At 36.9% G+C, this 19,294-nt stretch overlaps 1 protein-coding gene across 3 annotated transcripts in view; it reads left to right on the top strand.

Annotated features, from left to right (window-relative positions):
- PIBF1 (progesterone immunomodulatory binding factor 1) overlaps positions 1-19,294 on the top strand; it is a 272,823-nt gene that overhangs the window by 58,550 nt on the left and 194,979 nt on the right. The gene's annotated exons all lie outside the window — the stretch shown is intronic.

The raw sequence follows: 19,294 nt of genomic DNA, 5'->3' as shown, positions 1-19,294 counted from the left end.
GTATCTAAGTGTTTTGAGAATTTCTGGATCTTTTAGTTGTTTTTTCTGTTCTTAAAAATAATCCTTGAAAATACATCCCATTATAATATAAATTTAGATATATAATATTAGCCCCCATTCTCTAAAGTCAAAGGTAGAGAGGTAGGTTGGTAAAGCTCTGTGTGGGGTGCCAGCCAACAGAGCCATTGCTGGAAGGAAGAACTCTGAAAGCAGATTTCTTTTTCCCCTCCTCAGTGTTTTTCTGGCCCCTATCTACATCAACATAGATAGATACCACCTAACCCAGCCTTTCAGGGGATTAAGGGAGGTGCTGAATCCCTCAGCCAGCCACAGGATCCAGACTAGGGTGGACAGTTGCCACCAGGTGGTGCCAAACTGCAGCCTGAACCCTGATGAATTTGAATTGCGTAAGGACCCCTAACCAGCTAGTTGCACAGTTTGCCTTTATCATTTTAGCCTCATGGTAGTCTAACACTTTATTCTATGTGACTGAATCTTTTTGGATTAAAGTTTCTTCATTATGAGAGGGTTTAACTTAAGTTAGAGCTTTTGTCCCTTTCCTCTTCCATGAGACAAAAATCAATTATGAAAGCTTAGAACTTGGCTCAGCACCCAGAGCTCAGTGAATAGGGCGCCAGCCACATACACCGAAGGTGGCGGGTTCGAGCCTGTCCCGGCCTGCTAGACAACGACAATTGCAACCAAAAAAATAGCTGGGTGTTGTGGCGGGCTCCTCTGGTCCAGCTACTCAGGAGGCTGAGGCAAGAGAATTGCTTGAGCCCAAGAGTTTGAGGTTGCTGTGAGCTGTGACACTACGGCATTCTACAGAGGGCGAAGTGGTAAGATTCTGCCTCAAAAAAAAGAAAAAGAAAACTTAGAACTTAAAATGGTTAAGGAAAGGATTTTATAAACATGAAGTACAGAACAAGTTTACACATTTAAGGATTTTTACATGTTGGTTAATTAATCTTTTGCTTTGGATTTTGTATCATTGGTAAACTACCTGGTGTGCTGTCACAATGAGTTAAAATGGATGAAAGCTGTAGACTTGTGTATTTATACTTAGTCTCCTCACCTCTCCTCCAACTAACATTTTTAGAAGAAAAGGAAATGGTAAGATGAGAAAAGTAAGTTTGCCTTCCTCTACATTGGAGGATATTAAGAGAGTACTTTCTATATCTTCTTTAATAAGGAAAGTACAGATGAAATTCATGCCTTCCAGTATTGGTTTCTGTCCCTGCAGTCATTCTAGTAGTTTTTGAAGTTAAGGAATAGAGAGAGAACAATGAGGGTATAAGAGGTAAAGACTTAAGAAAAAGTCTTTACTTTTCTTAAGTCTTAAGGTAAAGACTTAAGAAAAAGCAGAAATAACCAAAGAGAGAACTTGGGTATTTGGATATATCAAAAATACTCTAGTTGGAATTATAATGTGTATGTTTGCTTTGCCTGATCTGTGAGTTAAGCTTTTTATCATTTTCTATAATTTCTAGCTACTTTAAAGTGCTAGTTTGGAGGTGTGGGAAATACTGAGTGAAACCCACTCCAGTGGTGATTTATTATATAAAGAACTTCCTCTATAGTATGTGTTATATGACTGCAACGTTGGGGACCCTCTTAACATATTTGGAAATAAGACATTCCATGAATAGGAGTATATTATGAAAGAGATTTGGATCAAAAGACTCAACTTAAATCCTGGCTCTACCATCTATTAGCTGAGAGATAAAGTACTTATTATCTCTGACATTTAGTTTCTTCCTTTTAAACATGAACTTATAATAATACTTCATAGGGTAGTCTGTGAGGTATAAATGAGGTAATATTCATGGAAAGTATATTATAAATTATATGTTTGTATTTATAAGTAAATACATTTATATTTAAAATTTTTAAAGTACATTATAAATGATATATGTATTATATGTGTGTGTTATATGTAAATATATTTATTTTGATACTTTGTGCCTGCATGGAATCCTTAAAGAAATTTTGTTTATCCATTATGTTGACAATTTAAGTAAAATGAGCATTATATAAAAATCAGCTGATAGCATTATGGAATTATTTATCATCATAAGACACTATTAGAGGACATATAGTTATTCTTAAATTATTATCTCCATAGCATTTAATTACTTCTCTTAAATGACATAATATAGACAATAGAGGGTCTATATGCCTTTGTTTCTGTCTAAATGATTATATAAAATGGCTATTTGTTAATTAATTTTATGAGAAAATAAAGGGAGATAAATTCAATTGATTATTTAAGTTTTTCTAGGTAATAAGGTACCTTGATCGAAGGATGTCAAAGTAATGTAAACACAGAACTATTCTGAGTGTTACTATAAAAACAATGAGATAAAGGCTTTCATTATGCTCATGCTGCTTTACAGAATCTGAATTCAGATAGCTTTACAATTGTTTGAAAAGGAGTAGGCAGGACAGAAAAGTAGATTGAAAAAATGCTTTTAAGTATAACGATTAGTATTTTGTGATTTTATTTTCCCATCATATCAGTAAAAATCATCTTGACCACAATTTATTATCTCTTCCAAAGGTACTCAAGAAGGGACTTTAATAATAAATCTTGAAATTTTTGTGAACTCTTGGAGTGATAATAACTAACTTTGAATCTTGAATCAAAGTTTATTTACAAAGGTTAGCTGAGTATACGTAATGCATTACAATAGATAAATTTGAACTAGTGTACAAAGGTTCCATTCATCATTTTAAAAGTATATGTCCTCATTAGTGCTTAAGCAAACAAATCTTTTTTGTTCATATCTACTAGATAATCTGTATAGTGTTTTAAGTTTTTTTATGGAAAAACTTAAGAATATTTTACTTTGTCTTTAGTTAGATTATTCTGATAGTATATGTCTTTGCAGATAACTTTTTCAGTATCTGTTTCTCAAAGAATTATAAATGAATTTTTATTATCAGCTGTCTTTTATTATTAACTATAATAGTATTTATACCTGTGTTGTTTACCACATGTGTTCACTCTATTGTATAGTTTATTGGGTGGTGCGGGAAGCTGGAAAAGTATGATTGGGCCAAATTTTTAAGGGTTCTGTTGTCAGTAGAGAGTTTTTGAAGGTTTAACAGGAGAGTGATGTGATTTATTGATTTTTTTTAACTGTGGCTGCAGTGTGGAGTGGATTATAGTTGAAGAGGCAGGGAGATTAGTTAGGAGGCTATTGCAAAACTTTAGGTGAAGATGAGAAGTGGAAAGAGAAAATCATAGGTGAATTTAAAGAATGTTCAGGTGGTAAAATTGGCAAGATCTAGTGATTGACAGGAAGTGAATATCAAGAATGACTTCACCTTTTCTTCAGTTGTCTAACTGCAGTTGCAGAAAGGATTTAGAAAGGAAGATAACAATTAATTCTTGATCTTTTACAGATGTGGCAGCTCTGACCCAACCCAAAAGTACTTGCCTAAGCTCACATAGTTTACTACTAGAGGTATTTCTCTGCTCTGTGCCAGATAGGATTCCCCCCAGCCCTCCAGCAGTCTTCTCTGTCTTCCCCAGGGTGCTATTACAGATCTAATCCTTTTTGTTTTGTGCAATAAACAATTTGGGGAAACATTGCTATAGTTATCATCCCGTATGTGAATACTTTCACATTTTAATTTAATTTTTCCTATTTAAACAGCATACTAACAATAGCCACTGTTTCCTGAATATCTACTGTTCATCAAACTTACAGCATATGCTATAGAGAAAAATTAAACAGGGCGTTGTGTGTGGTTGTAGGTATTAATATCCACATTTTACAGATGAGGAGACTAAGACACAGAGAAAGTATACGTTAGCTATGATTACTGCAAACATTTTATTGGTAAAACTAGATACATCTGACCCTACAGTGCAACTCATGCTGCTATTTAACTGGCCAGTGGTATGAAAACTGAAAGGTTTCTTATCAAAACTAATTTTTCAGGTAATTATGCAGAGAGAAACTTGGTCTTTTAAAAAAGTTTGCAAACCCCACGCCATACCTGAGGGTGGAGTAAGGATCATTAGAACTTTATAAAAGCATTTATAATTTCAGAAATCAGCCAAGAGGTTGATAAAATGGTATTATTTTGTAGTAGGGCCTGTCTGATACTACTCTTCCAAGGCCCAGACTTTCCCCTTCTGACTAGAGTCTTCCCCCTCTCTCCTGCTCAGTGATATGACACTAGCAATGCTCCTCTGTGTCTCCTGTACTGTCATTTTCCCCCTTGCTACCAGATAGTTCCCAACTATATAGAAACATATTATTTTCCCCATCTTTAAGAAGCCTTTCTTGTCACCACTTCTCTCTCTAACACAACCCTATTTCTTTGCTCTCCTTCATAACCAAATTCCTACAGATTTTTTTGTACTTTATTCTCACTTTTGAAAATCCACTTTCAAGCACCCCTTCCAAGACCACTCTAACAAAGATATTTTTACCAAAGCCCCCAAGACCTGCCTGTTGCCAGAATTCAGTGGCCACATTCTCAGGTCTCATCTTGCTTGACCTACCAGGAGTTGACTACTCCCTACTCTTAGAAACACATTCTTTAACTGGCTGCCAGAGTACTGTACTATAAACTTTCTCTCTTCCTCACTCACTATTACCTGTTCATTCCCTTTATTGGTTCCTGCTCATCCTCTTGACATCTTTTACAGTTGCCTCATTGGCATTTCCACTTGATTATTCAATAAGCATCTTAAATTTAACATGTCCAGAAGCAGACTTCTGTTGCACTCTACCTTGAACCCTACTGCACCTCTGTCTTAACCCAGCTTAATTAAAGACAGCTATGTGCTTACACTTGCTCAGAACAAAAACCTGAAATCATCTTCAACCTTTTCTCTTTTTTTTCCGCAGTCCATATCTTATTCAACAGCAAATCCTTTTGGATGTATGATCTCTTAACATCTCACAGATATTACCTTGGTCCAAGCCACCATTATCTCCTGCCTAAATTACTGCAGTAATTTCTTAATTGGTCTCCCAACTTTCTTCCATTCCTGTTTCAGTCAGTTCTTAGTATAGTTCCTGTTAAACAATAAGTCAAATTATATCACTCCTCTGCTCAAATAAAAAGTCTCCCTATCTCACTCAGTAAAAGTTTACCTGATTACAGCAGCCTACGATAATACCTGATCTGCATTCAGTACCCTATTTTTATTTAATACTCTGTCCTAGTCCCTTAGTCATACTAGCCTCCTGTTCATTGGCCTATTAGACATGCTCCCACCTTAGGTCCTTTGTATTTACAGATCCCACTGCTTAACTGTGCACTCTCAGATTATACCCTAAAACCCCGTTTCCTTACTTTCATCGGGTCTTCAAATGTCACTGTTCCATATGGTCTTTTCTAAGCACTTTATTTTATTTAAAATTGTGAAATTTTTCTTCCCCCATCTCTGTGCTCACTAGTCCCTTCTCTGCTTTGCTTTTCTTCAAAGCACTATGGCCTGCTCACATACTACATATTTATTTACTTTTGGCTTCTTTCCTACTAGAATTAATTTCTAGGAGAATAGAAATTTTCTTTTGGGCAGTGCCTGTGGCTCAAAGGAGTAGAGCGCCGGCCCCATATGCCGGAGGTGGCGGGTTCAAACCCAGCCCCAACCAAACTGTAAAAAAAAAAAACAAAAAACAACAAAGAAAAAGAAATTTTCTTCTGTTGTTCAGTGCTGGATTTCCACATACCAGTGCCTGGTACATAGTAAGTGCTCAATATACAATAGAACCTCTGTAAGTTGACTACCCAAGGGACTGTAACAAACTGGTCAACATATGGAGGTGGTCAACTTAAGAAACTAGGCCTACTATACTGAAGGTACATGTGATACATGTTTGCTTTATGAAAATTAGGTCAACTTAAAGAGGTGGTCAGCCATGGAGATTATACTGTATATTTATTGAATGAAACAGTGAACTGGTATTGCTTTCTAGAAATCTGGTGGCTATTAGTTTAGATGAAAACCTACCCTAAGGTTTATAATGGATTTGATAAGGACCAAGTATAGTTACCATCTACCAGGTTCACTCAGTTTCATTTTGATAAATTACCTTTTATTCCATCAGCTGCTTTGTAAATTTCAAGACAGTAGAGGATTTTAAATGAGTACTTTGCATTTTGATGCTTAGGGTTTTTTATAATTTTTTTCTCATGATTTGGATTAGATACTTATCTACTTTGAGCCTAAGTTTTCACATTTAGAAAATGAAAAAAAAAATGTATCCTTTGAGTAGTAACTGTTGTAGGTACTCAATAACAAGTAATTGAGGTAATTTTTTGTTTGTTTTGATTTCTCTTCTTGCTTTACTTTTTTTTGTTTCAGAATACATATTATAGGGGTACCCACATTTTGGTTACATATTTGCTTTTGTACATTTTAAATCAAAATTATTAAGTGTCCTCTTCACCCTGAATGTATGTATTGTATCTGTTAGGTGTTAATTTACCCAACCCCTCTTCCTCTCTCACCAACTTGACATCCACTGAGTTTAGTTTCATTCCCATATGTGCACATAAGTGATAATTTAGTATTGACTAGAAGAATGTTCTCCAGTCCCATCCAGTTTGTGACAAAAGATACTAGATCATCTTTTTTATGGCTGAGTAGTACTCCATGGTATATATACCACATTTTATTAATTCACTCATGCATTGATGGGCACTTGGATTGTTTCCACATATTTGGCAATTGTCAATTATGCCGCTATAAACATTGGCGTGCAAGTGTCCATTTGTAAAATGTCTTTTTTTCCTTTGGATAAATATCTAGTAGTGGGATGCCTGGATCAAATGGTAGGTCTACTTTTAGTTCTTTGAGGGAATCTCCATACTTCTCTTCAACAGAGGCCGTCCTAGTTCAGAGTCCTACCAACAGTGTATAAGTGTTCCTTTCTCTTCACATCTGTGTTAGTTCTTGTTGTTTTGAGACTTTTTTGATAAGAGCCATTCTCACTAGAGTTAAGTGATATATCACTGCAGGTTTTGATTTGCATTTCCCTGATAAGTAGAGATGTCAAACATTTTTTCATGTATGTGTTGGCCATTAGACTGTCTTCATTGGAGAAGTTTCTGTTGATGTATTTTGCCTACTTTTTAATGGGGTTAATTTTTTTCTTGCTAATTTGCTTGAATTCTTTGTAATTCTGCTTATCAGCCCATTATTGGATGTATTGCATGCAAATATTTTCTCTCATTCTGTAGGTTTTCTCTTTACTCTGTTGATTGTGTGCAGAAACTTTTTAATTCAATCACGTCTCATTTGTTTATTTTTGCTGTTGCTGTGATCGTGATTGTCTTTGGGGTCTTCTTCATAAATTCTTTCCCTAGGTCAACACGTATAAGAGTTTTCCCAACATTTTCTTCTAGAATGCTTATAATTTATTTCAGAAGTGTCGAAGTGTCCAGCATGTGGCCCATGGGCCATATGCTGATTTTGTGAGGACTTTTTTTTTTTAATCAGCTTTTATTAGTGTTTATATATTTAACATGTGGTCCAAGACAACTCTTACTCTTCCAGTGTGCAGCAGAGGGGGACTATGGACACTCTGGTAATGCATTAGGTTTAAGTCTTCTATCCATTGTGAATTAATTTTTGTGAGTGATAAGAGATTGGATCCTATTTCAGTCTTTTACATGTGTAATGACTGTTTTCTCAGCTCCATTTATTGAATAGGGATTCTTTTCCTCAGTGCATGCTTTTGTCCGCTTTGTCAAAGATCGATGGCAGTGTGAGAATTGTTTCATATCTGGGTTGTCTGTTCTGATCCTTAAGTCTGTGTTTCTGTTTTTGTGCCAGGACCATGTTGTTTTGGTTACTATAGCCTTGTGGTATAGCTTGAAGTCTGGTAAAGAGATGCCTCCTGATTTGTTCTTACAATATAAAATACATTGGTGTCACAGCCCCTATGGCCCTGATCTCCATCACCGCAGGAAGGACCCAGGCGTGCGCGGATTAGAAGTACAAGCTTGCAGGAGGCGGGCTAACCTTGATTGCAGGGTAGCCCAGAGCAATCTCCGCTGTAGCCTTTTTTTTTTTGGGCCGGGGCTGGGTTTGAACCCACCACCTCCGGCATATGGGACCGGCGCCCTACTCCTTGAGCCACAGGCACCGCCCCACTGTAGCCTTTTATTGAGACAGTTCAAGACAGCTGTAGCCTTTTATTGAGACAGTTCAAGACAGGTGAGGGGAGTATTAGACAATGACTACGTGCCTAAGGATCACCATGGGCTCAGGCTCTTTCTCTGCAAGGAGCACCTGCAGACGAATTGCCCGAGGGTCCACCCCTCAGCTGCAAATCATTTTGCTCAGAGGTTGTCTGGCTCTTGGCATCCTCGACCCATTAGCTATCCAAGGTCTTTTCTGCTTCCATACAGAATGCAAAACTATTTTTTTCTAGATCTGCAAACATGACATTGGCATTTTAATGGGTTTGTATTGAATCTGTAGATCACTCTGGGTAGTATAGCCATATGAAATATGTTGATTCTGCTGATTCATGAGCATGATCATTTTTCCATCTTTTTACTTCCTCTGCAATTTCTTTCCTCAATGTTACGTAGTTCTCCCTTTAGAGGTCTTTAACTTCCTTAATTAAATATATTCCTATTTTATTTTCTTTGTTGCTACTATGAAATTGCATTTTTTATTTGATTCTCAGATTAACTATTGTTGGAATATATGAAAGCTACTGATTTGTGTACATTGATTTTATAACCTGAGATTTTGCTGAATTTATTTATCAATTTAAGGATTCTCTTGGTTGAATCTTTGGAGTTTTTAGACATAATTTATAATAAATAGGAATCCACAGGCTTATAGTTATGGAGTCTGGGAACTCTAGTAGAAGGCACTGGCATCTCTCAAGGGTCTTCTCATTATCACATGTCAGAAGGTAAGAGGACCAGAGGGAAAACAAGGGGGGACTGAACTCATTCTTTTATAATGACACCAATCCCACCCTCATGGTCTAATCACCTCTTAAAGGACTCATCTCTTAATACTATTACAATGGCAATTAAATTTCAACATGGGTTTGGGAGGCCATAGACTTTCAAACCACAGCATCAATGAAAATAAAGATGGGGGGAAAAAAAGAAAGAAAAAAAAGATAGGAAAGTGTAGCATTTTCAGTCAACAGTGATCTCAAAATGTTTCCAGTCATAAAATGTATAGCTCCACCTAAGAAGTTTTATATAATATTTTTACTTTGGTTATTTAGAGTTTATGTCCCATTTATTTACTGTTCAATCTTCTAGGTTAATTAAAGGTAAAATTATTGGTCATTGAGTATAAAAAGAAGATAATCTACTGGGAACCATTCTATTAATCTTTTATACCATCTTAAAGGCATAAGATATGGAAATGAGCAGTTTTATGTTTTGTCCAGAAGAAGAGTCTGGAGGTAAAGGTGATTAATTCAAGCAGCTCCCTATTTTTTGATAAATAGGGAGAAAAATAAATTGGGAAAAAAATAATAAGAAGTAATTAATTGATGACTCCATACTGAACCTCAGAGTCAAAGCATTCTGTAATAGACATACTCTTATTTGACAATGTGAATGTTATTTTCTGTGCATTACTATTATATTATTGCTTAATACTTTGTTGCAGCAATCGTCTGATTTCTTTTCTGAATGTATTTATCTTCGTTCGTTCTTTGCAAGGTTTTTGTTTCTGGACCTTATGTTAAACATTGTTATTGTTGTTAAAGTTTAAGCCTTTTTAATCTTGTGAAGGCAAAAAGTGGAAGCCTGATGAACACATGTATATGTGAAAATACAAAATAATAATTATAAAATAAATAAATAAATAAACTTGTCAGTAAAACAGCCTGTTTCAGGCGTGGTACTAGTAGCACCGTGGTTATGGCGGCAGCCACCTTTTTTTTATAAAAGCTAACACCAAGGCTGGCGGTTTCAAACCCAGCCCAGGCCAGCTAAACAATAATGACAACCACAACAGAAAGTAGCCAGGCGTTGTGGCAGGCATCTGTAGTTCCAGCTATTTGGGAAGCTGAGGCAAGAGAATTGCTTAAGTCCAAGAGTTTGAGGTTGCTGTGAGCTCTGATGCCATATCTCTCTACTGAGGGCAACATAGTGAGACTGTCTTAAATAAATAAATAAAAGCCTGTTTCAATCCTTTTTATTCTAACTGCAAAAAATATATTTACTTTCATTAGCCAAAAATATCTTCACACGAAGGCAGAGAAGAAAAAGAATGGATTGCTTAGTAGTTGTGCCTGCTGAGCTCTTTTGGCAGCCTTTTTTTTTTTTTTTACTCCCAGTATTTATTCTTGGTAAATTTCAAATTCTGAGGCATTAGTGGTATTTATTCAGGTTAAGACATGCTCCTAGCATTGCCAAACTCTGATTTGTTCCTATTAGAATTTCAAAGTTTCCTAAAGTTTCTGACATTCTTCTAACATTTTTCGTACCATTTTTCAGATATAAATTTAGATTTGGCCTATTGGTACTATGAAATTTATTGTCTAGTAGTAAGAAGACACTTTCCATCATGTAGAATAGTCTGTTTTTATGTATGTTTTTTACTGAAGTTTTCAAGTTTTAATTATGGGATACTTTTAGATAAACTTACATATATTGAATCATTTCCTGCACAAACAGTATGGTAGTGCATATAAAATGTGTCTACTTTATTGTAATATGAAACCCTTTTATGTAGGGACATGTTTAAGAACTTAACTCTTTAATTTTCTCAATTGAATGTTATAATTTAAGTAACCATATCTCCAGGTTTATCCAAGAAAAGTATTGGTTTATGCCTGTTTCTCTGACATAATTGTTAGTAGCACTCTAAAAATGTATTCTAAAAATACATTCTTTTTAGGTTGAAAAATAAATGATTTGGACATTAGTTACCATGCAAGGGGATCTCACTTTCCCTTTGTATTGCACATAGAATTGATTAATGATTACTTTTGCTTTTTCTTCCCTTTCCTTTCAGGCTACCTTCCACACACAAACATAGGAGAGATGTATATGTGTTTGTGGGAGATATGTGGAGTTCGTAGGAAACAATATGAAAAAGTCAGATCTCTTGACAGTTTTGGAGTCAAATGTTAGGTTTATAAAAGTATGTTTTTTTCTTTCTTTTTTTTTTTTTTTTGTAGAGACGGAGTCTCACTGTACTGCCCTCGGTAGAGTGCCGTGGCGTCACACGGCTCACAGCAACCTCTAACTCTTGGGCTTACGCGATTCTCTTGCCTCAGCCTCCCAAGCAGCTGGGACTACAGGCGCCCGCCACAACGCCCAGCTATTTTTTGGTTGCAGTTTGGCCAGGGCTGGGTTTGAACCCGCCACCCTCGGCATATGGGGCCGGCGCCCTACTCACTGAGCCACAGGCACCGCCCTATAAAAGTATTTTTAAGGATGACATATTCAGAGTTTTGCATTTTCAAAACTTTGCTATGATATCCAATTCTTAATATCTTTCTCTATTATTATAATTACATTTGATTATACACTTAGTCTGGACTTTTAAAACTTGAGATTCATTAGTTTGTACATGCTACAGATAGCTTCCGTCAATTTTTCAAGTGTCTCTTTTAAAGACATTTGTATTCCTGCTGTTTGTTCTGTAATTGTATTTCTGTTACATTTTCTAATGCACTTAACGTTTAGAAATGGATAATTTATTAGTTATATGAAAGTTTGTGTTTTATCTATGGCAGGAATATAATCCATCTGGTGTTTTATCAAACCCAGTCTAATTTTGAAAGAGCATGTTACATATTGTGGGCCATAAAAGCAAATGTATAATTATGTTCACAGTCCTTTCAAGGCTTATTATGATTTAACATCTATTTGTGCTATGAGTTGATCATGTAATATAAATTTCATGATGTCGGAATTTCCCAAGAAGGAAACGTGTGAAACAAAGGACATCTTAAGAGAAGCAGCATAGGAACATTATTAGAGCACAGACTCGGGAGTCGGACTGTTTGGGTCCACACGCAAGCTCCATAACTTCCTTACTCTATGACGTTAGGCTCATACGAACCTCTCTGGGTTTTAGTCTTCTCATTTGTAAAATGGAGGTAATGATGCAACATACACTGTGAGATTGTTGTGACAGTTTAATGAGTTATGATATGTAAAGGGCCTAGAATAATTCTTGCCACACTCTAAATGCTTTTTATTACTGTATTGTCAACAGAAGAGTATGTTTGTTTTATCTCTCTTAGACTTAATTTGAAATATGTGAATTGATAACATTAGAGGAAGTATGTCTTTATTCCTTATCTGAAATTAGATGCTTTTTGTTAAAGAATGCAGGTTGTGGACTGGATATGGAAGGGATGGTACTGCCTATGGAGAATGGTTTACACAGGTTCCCACAAACACCTATGAGAAGAGCCTGTTGGCAGAAGCTTCAGCTCTGGCACTTTACCCTGTTCATTTCAGTTTTCTCTTTCTGAAATGCCTCACCTGTTTGTCCTTCAGGTTTCAACTTAAATGTCACTTTTTGAAATGTTTCTCTTTATTCACTTACCTCTCTTACTCCAGTTAAAAATCATGAACTCCTCTCTTTGTAGTCTTTGTAGAATTTATTTATTCCTTCCCACTTGGGTTGGCTGGATAATGCAGAATGTGGCATGATAAATGTACTAGTGACTTGTGCCTCCTTTCGTAAGCCCTGGGGTTCTGGGTTTTGTTTCATTCCCTGTGTTCTGCTTTTATTTCAATGCCCACTGTTGCAAGAAAGGAAATACTGATAAAAACTTAAGCCTCTCCATCTACCAATTAAGTATTTATGATTAATTAGTTCTGTAAATGTAACCTACTTGGAATTATGCAACTGAAATAACAGAATAATGAGGCTACATTTTTTTTTTTTTTTACTTTTTTTTATTGTTGGGGATTCATTGAGGGTACAATAAGCCAGGTTACACTGATTGCAATTGTTAGGTAAAGTCCCTCTTGCAATCATGTCTTGCCCCCATAAAGTGTGACACACACCAAGGCCCCACCCCCCTCCCTCCTTCCCTCTTTCTGTTTCCCGCCCCATAACCATAATTGTCATTAATTGTCCTCATATCAAAATTGAGTACATAGGATTCATGCTTCTCCATTCTTGTGGTAAAGTCCCTCTTGCAATCATGTCTTGCCCCCATAAAGTGTGACACACACCAAGGCCCCACCCCCCTCCCTTCCTCCCTCTTTCTGTTTCCCCCCCAATAACCATAATTGTCATTAATTGTCCTCATATCAAAATTGAGTACATAGGATTCATGCTTCTCCATTCTTGTGATGCTTTACTAAGAATAATGTCTTCCACTTCCATCCAGGTTAATACGAAGGATGTAAAGTCTCCATTTTTTTTAATGGCTGAATAGTATTCCATGGTATACATATACCACAGCTTGTTAATCCATTCCTGGGTTGGTGGGCATTTAGGCTGTTTCCACATTTTGGCGATTGTAAATTGAGCTGCAATAAACAGTCTAGTACAAGTGTCCTTATGATAAAAGGATTTTTTTCCTTCTGGGTAGATGCCCAATAATGGGATTGCAGGATTGGTCTGTTCAGGAGCTCTATTTCTTCCTGGCTGAGTCTAGGGAGAGGGTGTGATTCCAAATATTGATCCATTTCTTTCACATTGTCAAATTTCTGGGCATAGAGTTTCTGGTAGTATTCAGAGATGATCTCTTGTATCTCTGTGGTATCAGTTGTTATTTCCCCTTTATCATTTCTGATTGAGGTTACTAGAGATTTTACTTTTCTATTCCTCGTTAGTCTGGACAATGGTTTTATCTATTTTATTTATTTTTTCAAAAAACCAACTCCCTGTTTCATTAATTTTCTGAATGATTCTTTTGTTTTCAATTTCATTGATCTCTGATTTGATTTTTGGATATTTCTTTTCTTCTACTGAGTTTAGGCTTAGATTGTTCTTCTTTTTCCAATTCCATAAGATCTCTTGTGAGATTGTTGATGTGCTCTCTTTCTGTTTTTCGAATGTAGGCATCTAAAGCGATGAATTTTCCTCTCAAAACTGCTTTTGCAGTATCCCACAGGTTTTGGTAGCTTGTGTCTTCATTGTTGTTATGCTCAAGGAAGTTAATGATTTCCTGTTTTATTTCTTCCTTCACCCATCTGTTATTCAACAGAAGATTGTTTAGTTTCCATGCCTTTGGGTGGGGTCGAGCATTTTTGTTAGAGTTGAGTTCCACCTTCAGTGCCTTATGGTATGAGAAGATACAAGGTAAAATTTCAATTATTTTGATTCTGTTGATATTTGTTTTGTGTCCCAGGATATGATCAATTTTGGAGAATGTTCCATGGGATGATGAGAAGAATGTATATTCTTTATCTTTGGGATGGAGTGTTCTATATGCGTCTATCAAGCACAGTTGTTCTAGGGTCTCATTTAAATCTCTTATATCCTTGTTTAATTTCTGTTTCGAGGATCTGTCCAGCTCTGTAAGAGGAGTGTTAAGGTCCCCTGTTATTATGGTATTATCAGATATCATATTGCTCAGACTGAGTAAGGTCTGTTTCAAGAATCTGGAAGCATTTAAATTGGGTGCATAAATATTTAGAATTGAAATGTCTTCTTGTTGTATTTTTCCCTTGACCAATATAAAGTGACCATCTTTGTCTTTTTTGACTTTAGTTGCTTTAAATCCACATGTATCTGAAAATAAGATTGCAACTCCTCTTTTCTTCTGAATTCCATTTGCCTGAAAAATTGTCTTCCAACCCTTGACTCGGAGCTTTAATTTGTCTTTTGAAGCCAGGTGTGTTTCTTGCAGACAGCAAATGGATGGCTTGTGTTTTTTAATCCAGTCAACCAATCTATGTCTCTTCAGTGGGGAATTCAAGCCATTAACATTTATTGAGATAATTGATAAGTGTAGTAGTATTCTATTCATCTTTTTTTGTGGGAGTCCATTGCTTAGTTTTATCTTTTGCATCAGTGTGGAGGTTAGGTTCTGTCCTTTAATTTCTGAGTTCTTACTTTGCTGCTGATCCATTGTGGTGGTCAGTGTGCAGAACAGGTTGAAGTATTTCCTGTAGGGCTGGTCTTGTTGTGGTGAATTTCCTCAATGTTTGTATATCCGTAAATGATTTGATTTCTCCATCAATTTTGAAGCTTAGCTTAGCAGGGTACAGAATTCTGGGCTGGAAATTGTTCTGTTTAAGTAGATTAAAGGTAGATGACCATTGTCTTCTTGCTTGGAAAGTTTCATTAGAGAAGTCTGCGGTCACTCTGATGGATTTGCCCCTGTAGGTCAACTGGTGCTTACTCCTGGCAGCTTGCAGAATCTTTTCTTTTGTCTTGACTTTGGACAGGTTCATCACAGTGTGTCTTGGAGAAGCTCGGTTAGAGTTGAGGCGACCTGGGGTCCGATAGCCCTCTGAAAGCAGTGTGTCAGAATCTTTGGTGATATTTGGGAAATTTTCTTTTATAATATTCTCTAGTATGGCTTCCATTCCTCTGGGGCATTCTTCTTCCCCTTCTGGAATTCCTATAACTCGTATGTTGGAACGCTTCATAAAGTCCCATAATTCTGACAGGGAACGTTCTGCTTTCTCTCTCTTCTTTTCTGCCTCTTTTACTATCTGAGTTATCTCAAAAACTTTGTCTTCTACCTCTGAAATTCTTTCTTCTGCATGGTCTAACCTGTTGCTGATACTTCCCATTGCATCTTTAAGTTCCCTAATTGACTGTTTCAGTTCCTTCAGCTCTGCTATATCCTTTTTATATTCTTCATATCGTTCATCTCTTATTTGATTCTGTTTTTGAATTTCCTTTTGGTTATTTTCCACTTTATTAGCAGTTTCCTTCATTGTTTCCATCATTTCTTTCATTGTTTTCAACATGTGTATTCTAAATTCCCTTTCTGTCATGCCTAACATTTCTGTATAGGTGGAATCCTCTGCAGTAGCTACCTCATGGTCCCTTGGCGGTGTTGTTCTGGACTGGTTCTTCATGTTGCCTGGAGTTTTCTGCTGATTCTTCCTCATGAGTGATTTCTTTTATCTGTTTCCTTGCCCTAATTTTCCTTTCACTTCCTCTTGCTCTTTAAGTTCTCGTGCCTGTGGACTAAGGGTTACAGGACCAGAAAGGTGAGAAGGTTGAAGAGCAAAAAAGGGATGAAAGAAAGGAGGATCGAGTGATAAGAAAAAAAAAGAAAAATAGAGAAAGGAGAGGGGGTGGGTAAAAGGAATATTGACAAAAAGAAGAGAGGCACAGAAAGAGGGAGACGGAGCAATATAGGTGTACAGTAGGGTACTTTGATACAACCTTAAAAAAAAAAAAAAAAAACCACCTTCTGGGGGTGCCCAGTTGGGTGGTTCACTTGAGGTCAGCAGCTCTTTGCTAACCTGATCAGACACAGTATCCCACCTCCACCAAGTAGAGAGGAAAGACAAAAATGCTATAAATCAAACCAAAACAAGCAAACAGAAAACTTTACGGGATAAAATTGCGTGGAAAACCAAATAATAGCGGTAGAAACCCTAAGAAAAATGAAGTTCTAATTATTGAAATAGGCAGCATTGGGAAATTATAATTAAACTAGAAAAATTGAGAAAGAAAAAGGATCTGTATGGAAAAGGTTGAACTTAAAAAACAAAACAACAATCTACAACATCAAAATAAACAAAAAAAACAACCAAACCAAAAAAAAAAAACACAACCAAAAACAAAGCAGTATGTATATGTTATTGAATATTGTCTGGGCAACACGTGATCTTCTGGGGTATGAGATGTTAATCACAGTTCTGATACGACTGGAGGCTGCTAGTTTCTCAAACCCCAGCAGGTAGACACCCTAAATCTCTCTTCAGCCCACTTAAAAGGCTCTTTGAACTTGTTCACTCGCTGAGCAGAAGCTTTCCCAGGGAAGTGCTTGTCGCTGGAATCACTGCTGAAGTGGCTATCCACTTACCCTGTGTGCCAAAACTGGTCTCCCTCTGCCCCCAAGGGTTAGGGCTGCAAGGCGGCTCAGACCCCGCCCTTAGGCTACTTGGTCGCTGGGTTACCAGCTCCCACCCAATTGTAGCTCTGCAACCCTGAGGGCGGAGCTTGCCGGGGCAGATCGCTCATAGTGGCTGCCTGTGACCCAGAGCCAAACACTATTAGCTCCGTGTGGCTCAGCGGCTCAGACTGGGGCCCTAGACAAAGGCCAAAGTTCTCCGCACTCCCGCTCAGGCTCTCCCCAAGGCAGTTCAGCTGAGTGCCAAGTCCAAAGACACCAAAACAGTTCACAGGTAAGGCCTTTCTGGTTTGCAGTCTCGCTGCTACTGAACTTACAGTTGCGGGCGGGTTTAGACGGATTGAACACACGCGACCACTTGCCGGTTTTCCACTGTTTTAGTCCTCCTCTTGGGGTCCAGAAGTCTCTCGCTGACTCCCTGTATCCTCTCAGGGGTGATGATAGGCAGATCCCAGCAGCCAGAGATGCCTGGAGTCCTATCTCCCCAGACTCACGGTGCCCAGATGCAAGGAAGCTGTTACTCGGCTGCCATCTTGCTCCGTCCCCGAGGCTACATTTGAGAAATGAAAATTGAAACTAACTTACGGTGATTTACTAACTAAAATATTTTAGTCATCTAGGAATGAAAAATATATAAATGTTTAATATACTTCAAGGATTTTATTCTATCTATAAAATTTTTTTATGTTTTAGTTGGTTTGATAATATTAGGATATTTTTGAAGATCATTGCAATCAGGATGACATCAGAAAATAACAATATGCCATTTTGTGATGTTCGAATGCACTTCCATTTAGATAAAAATAGGCAACCACAGTTTATTTTTTTTTTATAAGAGTTACTTGTGCTCCAACCGTTTTGTTTAATGACACAATTGTACATATTCAAGGGGTAGATGCAAAGTGAGCAGGTCCATTATCTCAAATGTTTTTCATTTCTTTATGTTGGGAATATTCTAACTTAAAAAACTATTTTATTTCTGGCTTGAAACTGTTTTACTGGTGAATCACTAATGGTTGACATGTTTGAATTTTTTAATTTATTGTTAGCATCACCATGCAAAAGATTGTATTGAGAATCAGCACAAGAAGTATAACCATTACAGCATTTCTATCCAATGTTCATTACATAGATTTATTCAAACTGTGGGCATTCATGACTCCCTACTGAGATTCTCCATGAATAATAAAAAGCCAAATTCTAATATCCTATCCAAATCTTCATGGAGATAGGGTCGTATGATATAAAAAGTCCTGGTTTTGGAGGAAGACATAGCTACATTCAAATTATGCCTGTTTAACAGGCTGGGGCTAGGTACAGTAGCTCTCTAAACTTCAATTTACTCAGCTCTAACATAGGTTAGAAAATACAAAATAATGAATTTGTAGGGATTAAGTAAACAATCATTTATTTATGTTATAACTCTGTTAGAGAAGGAGATTATTAAAGAAATAAGTGACTCTCTGAAAGAAGCTTACTATTGGTATTTTTCTTGATCTAAAGTTTCACCTTGATGAAAAAAACAAACATTTTCTTTGAAGGCTCTTACCAGGCTGTATAGTTTCCTAATTAATTACTGCTGTTACTTTCCAACTTTTGAACATTTGCCTTAACTGACCTTAAATGTATTCTTTCTGTTTCAGTTCCTACTATCATCACCACTATAACTAGATGAGTTTTCTAATACCCATCCTCATATTCCTTAAACCTACATTAATATTAACCTTTATGTCAGCTCTGCTTCATTGAGCCACTCTAATTGTCACACCTTGTCTAGTTAGCAACTAAAATTGTTCTGAAAGTACTGTTTTGCTTCCAAGTCATCATTCTCAAATAGCAATCTCTACTCTTGTACAACTACTTCTATTTAATGTTTATAATTAGGACCTCTGCTCCTTTGTCCCTTCTACTTTCTCCAAATCTGTCAGCCCTTCAGTGTCCCCTTCTGTCTTGTTCCTGTATGACTGCAATTCCAAGGTCTGCCATTTTAGCTGGCATTTTGCTCATGTGCTAAACTTCAATCCCATTTTGTATCTTTTTTTTTTTTTTTTTTTTTTTTTGAGACAGAACCTCACTTTGTTGATCTAAGTAGAGTGCAGTGGCATCATAGCTTCCAGCAACAGCAACCTCAAACTCTTGGGCTCAAAGTGATTCTCTTGCCTCAGCCTCCCTGGTAGTTGGAACTACAGGCATCTGCCACAGTACCTGGCTATTTTTTAGAGATGGAATTTCACTCTTGCTCAGGGTGGTCTCGAACCTGTGAGCTCAGGCAATCCACCCGCCTTGGCCTGCCAGAGCCATTTTGTATCTTGTGATCT

The sequence above is a fragment of the Nycticebus coucang genome, chromosome 15 (assembly GCF_027406575.1).
Source record: "Nycticebus coucang isolate mNycCou1 chromosome 15, mNycCou1.pri, whole genome shotgun sequence".
NCBI classification, from domain to species: Eukaryota; Metazoa; Chordata; class Mammalia; order Primates; family Lorisidae; genus Nycticebus; species Nycticebus coucang.
Note: the sequence above shows the minus strand (reverse complement) of the source record. Positions and strands in the feature narration are given on the sequence as shown.